This window comes from Mytilus galloprovincialis, chromosome 4 (assembly GCF_965363235.1).
Source record: "Mytilus galloprovincialis chromosome 4, xbMytGall1.hap1.1, whole genome shotgun sequence".
Classification (NCBI taxonomy): Eukaryota; Metazoa; Mollusca; class Bivalvia; order Mytilida; family Mytilidae; genus Mytilus; species Mytilus galloprovincialis.
Window position 1 is genome coordinate 94,678,737 of NC_134841.1, and position 9,886 is coordinate 94,688,622.

Here is a 9,886-nt window from a genome sequence, read left to right on the forward strand (position 1 = left end):
TCCCAATGTTAACGAACGATTTCTAAACGTGTTACATAAATATTTAATCGAGAAAATTAATGAATATTGCTTTTATCTGTACAAGGCTCATTAGGAATCTTTGCCATTGATGAAACATTTGAAATGACAATTTATAGAAAATGAATCATTGAATTTCTGACTACTTGTGAGACGAATGTTGTTGCATGAATTATTATGCTATAATTTTAACTGAATACAATAGCAATTCTTTGATTGATACTGTGATATAAAACCCTGTGTTCAGTCTGATAGTAGTTAATGCAATATTAAATCTTTGATTGAAACTATGATTTCATTTATGTGACAGTTAATACAATATTGCTGCTTTGATTTGATCATCGTTTTATACAATGCTTAAATGCTTGTTCCTTAAAACAAATATAATATATCATTTATTACGCTCGGGATAAGTTCGTCAACATTTATGACCACAATTCCAGAATAGAAATAATTGGGATTGTTCTAGTATTGACATATTACTCATGTGAAATTTTAGAAACGTTTTATTTTTTTGGTTTGGAAGAAAACTGATTTTGGTATTTCAGTATAACTCCTGACATTTTCAAATCACCTAAGTAAAATTGCTAAAAACTTTCTAGTAAACGAATTACACACTTTTTAAAAAATCCTTGAATAAAGTATAAAGGTCATCCAGCATCAAACAATTGTGTATTTGTTTCATAACATGCTGTGGTCAAGTATAAAATAGAATGATAAGCTTATGATTTAAATGAGTGATTATTCGATTCATTTCACCTTGTGCAATTGTGACTGTGTTTTCTGTTATTTGGTCGGGTTGTTGTCTCTTTGACACATTTCATCGGAAGGTACCAAGACTTTGTTGATAAATATTCTGTATCAAATCCACAAATAATACACGATTGTCTTGGATTATATATTGTTAGTACTGACGTTGTTAATTATCTTAATTAATTATCTTCATAATATTCCATTGTAAATATAACGGAATTTGATGAGACTGTCATCAAAGTGAGAGGGTTAGCGCTTTAAACCCAGGTTTAATCCACCGTTTTCTACATTTGAAAATTTGAAAATGCCTGAACCAAATCAGGAATATGACAGCTCTTGTCCATTCGTTTTTTATGTGTTTTGTCTTTTGATTTTGCCATGTGATTATAGACTTTCCGATAAGATTTTCCTCTGAGTTCAGTATGTTTGTGATTTTACTTTTTTATATACTCCTGTATTTGTCTTTATGTATACAAAAACAAACGACAATGCAACATACATAAAAACAAACTATTAGATAACAACTGCCATTTTCCTGCATCTCATTTTAAGAAAAATAGTTGAGTTAAACTGGTTTTGTGGCTAGCCAAACCTCGCTCTTTTATTGCAATGTTAAATATACCGCTAAAGTGACATCATATGAAAGGAACACAGTACAAACAAACGCAAGAACATTCAGGTAGAGAAATACATAAATAAACAATACAATAGTACATTTAGACATATCGACCACAGAATAAATACGACTACGTTAAATAATGCAACACAGTACATAAATTACAGCCTAATAAAATTACGAACAGTCTGTCACAAGAATGTATACTATTGTTGCCTTTTTTTTACCGTGACTTGCGATATGATCCCAAATAAACTGTGATCAAAAATGGAAATTATGATGGTAATTGATGTTGAACTCAGGACACCCCAGAATGATATATTTGTTATTCGTGTTTAGCAGGGGATATAGTCTCATATTCCCAGTAGGTGTTGCAACAGCTATGGAATATTAAACACTTACAGGGAATTTAAGGCCATATATTTTGTGAAAATCCCGCATTATAGTTACATGTTATAATATACTTCATTCTAATTTAGAACGCTAATGAACATATATACAGGTACATTTGTCATATATAACGTACATCTTTTGATTTGAGTTGGTATGCTTCGTAATCCAAATATTTTCGCAGTGTTGGTTTTAGAAATATTGAGACCGAAATCAGCTGTCCGACTGCAGTCTTGTCAAGACTTACACGAGACGTTATACAGACAGTAAAATCAAACAACCGGGATCATGGTCATGGTACACCAAAGCAGAAGTCCACAAATTATAATAATGTCTAAAAGAAAACACACCACAATATTTGTCAAGGAAATTCGTTATATTTATCTGGTTTAAAAGCAATCTCCGGAGTTCTAATACAATTATATATGACATGAAACAGATTTTTATTATTCTCTTGATGTTTGCTTTATTCTATAACAAAATAGCTTTACAATAGTCAATTATTGCATGTTATCAAACATATATATGTTTGATGCAGCGATCTTTTGCTATTGAATAATATTTGGAATGTTTTAGAGAATTGATTGTCATTGTGCTTTGAATATAGTGCCGATACCGTGTAGCCCATTACGTTATACGTTACCAGTGTACTGAGTATTAGATACTTTTTTTTTAATCATTTTATGTTCTCGCTGGTCTGTCATTTACCATTTGACGTAGATGTAAGTAAGAATATTAGGCTGAACTTATAACATAAGAATTATGCATTCAGATTAGTTTTGATTATACTGTTTTTCATTAAGTTATAACATTACAATGTTAGATTAGATTAGATTGCGCGAACAGCAGTAACTATAAAGCTATTTGCTATGAAACATGATTTAAAACAATATAAACGAAATAAGTTTATGAAAATTCTCTGATATATTATTTATTTGCTTCATAATGCGAGTGGGTTGATCATTATGGAATATTTGTTTTACAGATGAATAAACTGATATGGTGTTCCATTCTTCCTAACCACAATTCCCACATTTTTTCTTTATTGGGACAAAATTAGATGGCACTTATCATAAAAATTTATACTTACATATGCATCAAAACGGGTTCCACGAAACAGTGAGAGTAATATGAGGTCATGCAAGAACAGTTTTATCCACCGGAGTACCCGAGATAACCTTCCGTGTATTTTGGATGTTCATGTAACTCAGCCTTTCATTTTCTATCTTGTGCTTTGTAGACTGTAATTTGTCTTTTCATGTTTTCGTGTTTTCGTGATTTGACAAAGTGTTAGCAGTTTGTCTTCCGCTTTAGCGTTTAATTACCTGTTGGGTATTTTTCACTTCTCTTTTTAGTAGAAATATACTAACTGCATCATTTCTTCTTGAGTTCTGGTAATTGGGGAACGGATAAATATTTCAGAAGTACAAACCTTCCAATTTATCAAAGGCCAGAGATATATGACGTTTTTGAGTGGTCATGTTTGGTGTTAAGCTGTAGAACTTGCATCCCAAAACAGTTGATGAAATCGGCGTTTTGTCTATTCCTGGTACAAACTAGTTTTTGGTGGGTTTCGTGTTGCTCAGTCTTTGGTTCTCTATGTTGTTTCTTGTATACTATTATTTGTCTGTTTGTCTGTTTTTATTTTTAGCCATGGTTGTCAGTTTATTTTCGATTTATGAGTTTAGCTGTTCTTCTGGTATCTTTCGCCCCTCTTTCAAGCTTATATAAATAGGCGAAAAGAAAACAAAACAAAAACGGTTCAGCTAATACCAAGATTTAAAAAGAATTCACCGTCACCTACACATGTATAATACATTTATTCGTTGTTTGGGTAACAATAAATGCCATCGATTTAACCTCTATCATGTTAAATAATAAATGCAATTGCTTTTTTTTTTCTAACTTTTTTGATAGGAATTCGTCAATTTGCCTGATAATAGATGTCCTTAAATTAACATTGACGAAAGGTTAAGTGAGACGGAAATAAGATCTCAAGAGAAAAAAACACTCGAATATAAACACTTGTAATGACATTTTACGAAATAATTCCAAGTTTTAATACGCTGTTGGTGAGATCATTCCAATTCATCTATATCAATAAATTGTTCTACAGCTAGTAAGTTTTCTTTTATTTTTTCTGAACTGCTATTTATTTATCTTGTGTCCACTGTCATTTTAACTTAACATGTCTTTTTAATTCACTTACATCTCTAAATGCTGTCAAACCATTTCTCTTTTACAAGTAAAGACCAGCATGGATCCGTACCACTTGCAATCTTAAATCACTTTGAAAAGTTGTATTCTTTTTTTTTATTATGTCTGTGTCATTGTGGGATTTGGTTCAACTTGAACTGAACTGTTGATGACATTTCCTTACGTTGTCCATGATGTCTTTCTACCACGAACCTTTACAAAACGATGTAAATAGCCCAGTGCAACTTAATAATCTTAATGCATAATTAAGATTTATATGGACGAATATAAACATAAAACTATTATATTTACAAGGCGAAAGATTAGATAAAGAGAATTTATAGTTCCCAAGATGGCAACAACCTTTAATTGATATTAGTAACAGTGTTTTATGTTATCCATGACAATACACTTTTTGTTAACAAATTCGTTACTTGACTATCTGTTAATTATTGATGTTTCCTCCAAATTCATGGCTCTATTTTTAAAGTTGAGATGAGTGGTAGGTTGCCAAATTTATAATTTTAAATGAATGTCTTTTGATGCTTGGAATATTTATATCAATGGACCAGTTAAGTATTTTATATCTTAATCGTACAGAACATTATGTTTTAAAACGATAACAAAGCCCTGCATTCGCTACTTTTTCATCAGGGTAACAATTCCTTTTCATTACTCTCAAAGGAGTGGTCAAGTAGTCACTGTAATCACGCATGGCAGAATTTATGCTTTAGATTTTCACGAATGAGCAAATTAAGGTAACAGTTATGTTGTCGACGGTTCATCTATTTATATTTGAAATATGTGAAAAAAATCAGTTTTCTATGATCTCATTTTGTAGTATCATGATTCAACAAATCCAGACTTTATGTTCTGAGTGTCCTTGACGAATCTAGACATTTTATGATATTTTGTTCTTCATTTTCTAATATATAGTCATTTGTCATGCAATATCCCTTCCATGCAATATCCCTTTCATGCAATATCCCTCCCCCTTTTTTGTATTTTTGTAATTATAGCTGGTCTACTATAAATCAAGTTAATTTACGTTTTTAGTTAGGTACTAGTTAAAAAGAAATCAGTAAAGGATCGAAGCTTCATTGACCTATTTTGTCCGTCTCCATATGACATGTATTCTTGTTCCACATACTATATCCATGTATCAATTAGCTTTTGCATTTTAAAGAGAGATTTCAAAATGTGTGTTTTTTTACGTTCTACTTTTATTATTTATATTGGCTAAAATATAATTCATGTGCCTTTTCTGATTATAACAATCCATAAACTATTTTTGATAATCACATCTTTATAAGAGAGACGAAAGATACTAAAGAGACATTCTAATTTATAAATTGAAAATAAACTGACAACGCCATAATAAGTAAAGGAAATATCCAAAACTCATCATAGGAAACTAAAGACAGCAACACGAACCCCAACAAAACCGGTATGTGACCGGTTTGTTTTTGGTGCTATAATGTATTTTCCTCCACCTACAATATTCATTGAGGTAAACTTGGATTATACGCATTGAACTACGGTCTATTGTTGGTGAAAATTGAAACTGCATTTGACTGGGAAGTCCAAAAGGTATAGAATTTTGACCTTTATGATTTATAAGTAATCAGTTAATGAATTTCCAGTTCAAACAATCAATTTACGCTTTTGACTTTTCATCCACATACATATATATAATATTTGCCTCAAAGTTTTTGTCTTTATGCTCCAAGTATCTCAGACGAATCCAGACTTAACTCAGAGTGTTCCTCGTGAACTTTAGGGGATGAACCTCCATCAAATTCAGACGTTAGACTCTTATTGATCCTGATCCTAACTACAGCACTGAAGAATAAATACCTTACATATTTTTTTTTTAATTCATAAATCAAAATCAAACACACTTATTACTTTGGATTTCAATTTCTGAATTTACATTGACGTGCAGATGTCATTCTTTTATATATTGTATCTTGACTATTTATCCTATAAACCATGATTTTTAGATATCTGTGACGATTCGAATCACAACGCGTTCTTTTCAGATATTCGTTAGAATATCTTTTTTTGCGACAATAAATTTATACGTGTGTTTGATCATCTGAGGGAACAATATTTCATTGCTTCTGTTATATTTTCAATCATTGTAAAAATTAATTTAATTCCTGTTTTAACAAAAGATATCAGATAAATGTTGATGCTCTTTGTAAGATTCGATATTACCTCAATCTTTGTCAGGAATATGACAGTTGTACCCCAATCTTAGTCAGGAATATGACAGTTGTACCCCAATCTTAGTCAGCAATATGACAGTTGTACCCAATCTTAGTCAAGAATATGGCAGTTGTACCCCAATCTTAGTCAGGAATATGACAGTTGTACCCCAATCTTAGTCAAGAATATGACAGTTGTACCCCAATCTTAGTCAGCAATAATGACAGTTGTACCCCAATCTTAGTCAAGAATATGACAGTTGTACCCCAATCTTAGTCAGCAATAATGACAGTTGTACCCCAATCTTAGTCAAGAATATGACAGTTGTACCCCAATCTTAGTCAGCAATAATGACAGTTGTACCCCAATCTTAGTCAAGAATATGACAGTTGTACCCCAATCTTAGTCAAGAATATGGCAGTTGTACCCCAATCTTAGTCAGGAATATGGCAGTTGTATCCCAATCTTAGTCAAGAATATGGCAGTTGTACCCAATCTTAGTCAAGAATATGGCAGTTGTACCCAATCTTAGTCAGGAATATGGCAGTTGTACCCCAATCTTAGTCAGGAATATGACAGTTGTACCCAATCTTAGTCAAGAATATGGCAGTTGTACCCCAATCTTAGTCAGGAATATGACAGTTGTACCCAATCTTAGTCAGGAATATGGCAGTTGTACCCCAATCTTAGTCAGGAATATGACAGTTGTACCCAATCTTAGTCAAGAATATGGCAGTTGTACCCCAATCTTAGTCAGGAATATGACAGTTGTACCCAATCTTAGTCAGGAATATGGCAGTTGTACCCAAATCTTAGTCAGGAATATGACAGTTGTACCCAATCTTAGTCAGGAATATGACAGTTGTACCCCAATCTTAGTCAAGAATATGGCAGTTGTACCCAATCTTAGTCAGGAATATGACAGTTGTACCCCAATCTTAGTCAAGAATATGACAGTTGTACCCAATCTTAGTCAAGAATATGGCAGTTGTACCCAATCTTAGTCAGGAATATGGCAGTTGTACCCAATCTTAGTCAAGAATATGACAGTTGTACCCAATCTTAGTCAGGAATATGACAGTTGTACCCCAATCTTAGTCAGCAATAATGACAGTTGTACCCCAATCTTAGTCAGCAATATGACAGTTGTACCCCAATCTTAGTCAGCAATATGACAGTTGTACCCCAATCTTAGTCAAGAATATGACAGTTGTACCCAATCTTAGTCAGGAATATGGCAGTTGTACTCAATCTTAGTCAGGAATATGGCAGTTGTACCCCAATCTTAGTCAGGAATATGACAGTTGTACCCCAATCTTAGTCAGGAATATGACAGTTGTACCCAATCTTAGTCAGGAATATGACAGTTGTACCCCAATCTTAGTCAGGAATATGACAGTTGTACCAAATCTTAGTCAGGAATATGACAGTTGTACCCAATCTTAGTCAGGAATATGACAGTTGTACCCCAATCTTAGTCAGCAATATGACAGTTATACCCCAATCTTAGTCAAGAATATCGCAGTTGTACCCCAATCTTAGTCAAGAATATGACAGTTGTACCCAATCTTAGTCAGGAATATGACAGTTGTACCCCAATCTTAGTCAAGAATATGACAGTTGTACCCCAATCTTAGTCAAGAATATGACAGTTGTACCCAATCTTAGTCAGGAATATGACAGTTGTACCCAATCTTAGTCAGGAATATGACAGTTGTACCCCAATCTTAGTCAAGAATATGACAGTTGTACCCCAATCTTAGTCAAGAATATGACAGTTGTACCCAATCTTAGTCAGGAATATGACAGTTGTACCCAATCTTAGTCAGGAATATGGCAGTTGTACCCCAATCTTAGTCAGGAATATGACAGTTGTACCCCAATCTTAGTCAAGAATATGACAGTTGTACCCCAATCTTAGTCAGGAATATGACAGTTGTACCCAATCTTAGTCAGGAATAAAGAATATGACAGTTGTACCCCAATCTTAGTCAAGAATATGACAGTTGTACCCAATCTTAGTCAGGAATATGACAGTTGTACCCAATCTTAGTCAGGAATATGGCAGTTGTACCCCAATCTTAGTCAGGAATATGACAGTTGTACCCCAATCTTAGTCAAGAATATGACAGTTGTACCCCAATCTTAGTCAGGAATATGACAGTTGTACCCAATCTTAGTCAGGAATATGACAGTTGTACCCCAATCTTAGTCAGCAATAATGACAGTTGTACCCAATCTTTGTCAGGAATATGACAGTTGTACCCCAATCTTAGTCAGGAATATGACAGTTGTACCCCAATCTTAGTCAGGAATATGGCAGTTGTACTCAATCTTAGTCAGGAATATGGCAGTTGTACCCCAATCTTAGTCAGGAATATGACAGTTGTACCCCAATCTTAGTCAGGAATATGACAGTTGTACCCAATCTTAGTCAGGAATATGACAGTTGTACCCCAATCTTAGTCAGCAATAATGACAGTTGTACCCAATCTTAGTCAGGAATATGACAGTTGTACCCCAATCTTAGTCAGGAATATGACAGTTGTACCCCAATCTTAGTCAGGAATATGGCAGTTGTACTCAATCTTAGTCAGCAATAATGACAGTTGTACCCAATCTTAGTCAAGAATATGGCAGTTGTACCCCAATCTTAGTCAGCAATATGACAGTTGTACCCCAATCTTAGTCAGGAATATGACAGTTGTACCCCAATCTTAGTCAGGAATATGACAGTTGTACCCAATCTTAGTCAGGAATATGACAGTTGTACCCCAATCTTAGTCAGCAATAATGACAGTTGTACCCAATCTTAGTCAGGAATATGACAGTTGTACCCAATCTTAGTCAGGAATATGACAGTTGTACCCAATCTTAGTCAGGAATATGGCAGTTGTACCCCAATCTTAGTCAGGAATATGACAGTTGTACCCCAATCTTAGTCAAGAATATGACAGTTGTACCCCAATCTTAGTCAAGAATATGACAGTTGTACCCCAATCTTAGTCAGGAATATGACAGTTGTACCCAATCTTAGTCAGGAATATAACAGTTGTACTCCAATCTTAGTCAAGAATATGGCAGTTGTACCCCAATCTTAGTCAGGAATATGACAGTTGTACCCCAATCTTAGTCAAGAATATGGCAGTTGTACCCCAATCTTAGTCAGCAATATGACAGTTGTTATCCATTCCTTTAATGTGTATGAGCTTTGGATTTTTCCATTTGATTAGGACCTTTCCGTTTTGAATTTTCCTCGGTATTTTTGTTATTTTACTTTTTGCCTTTTTTTTTTTTTTATCTTTGATACTTATGAAGAAACATTATTACTTATAGGTTTGCAAAAGAGTTGGTATTACTTTTACGTTGCCGTAGGAAAAAGCATTACTTTAAGCCGGTATTAATTTTATATTCTCTACAGAAAACGGTTTTGCATTAAACTTTTGTGAAACATTTAGTTTTATGTTTTCGTTCGCTTTATCCTTGCATTCTTTGTTTGCAATAGTCTTAAAGATTACGTTCTAAATCACTGTACAATTTATTTCTATTTCTTTAGATATGAGATGCTGAGTAGATAAGTAAAGTTTAACATAGGGGATACATAAACTTCATCGTCATCAATCTCAGTGTAAAAACTTTCTACTACCTGCTGATAAATTCATTTAAAATAGTTAGCAAAATGAAGATGAAAAATATTTATAC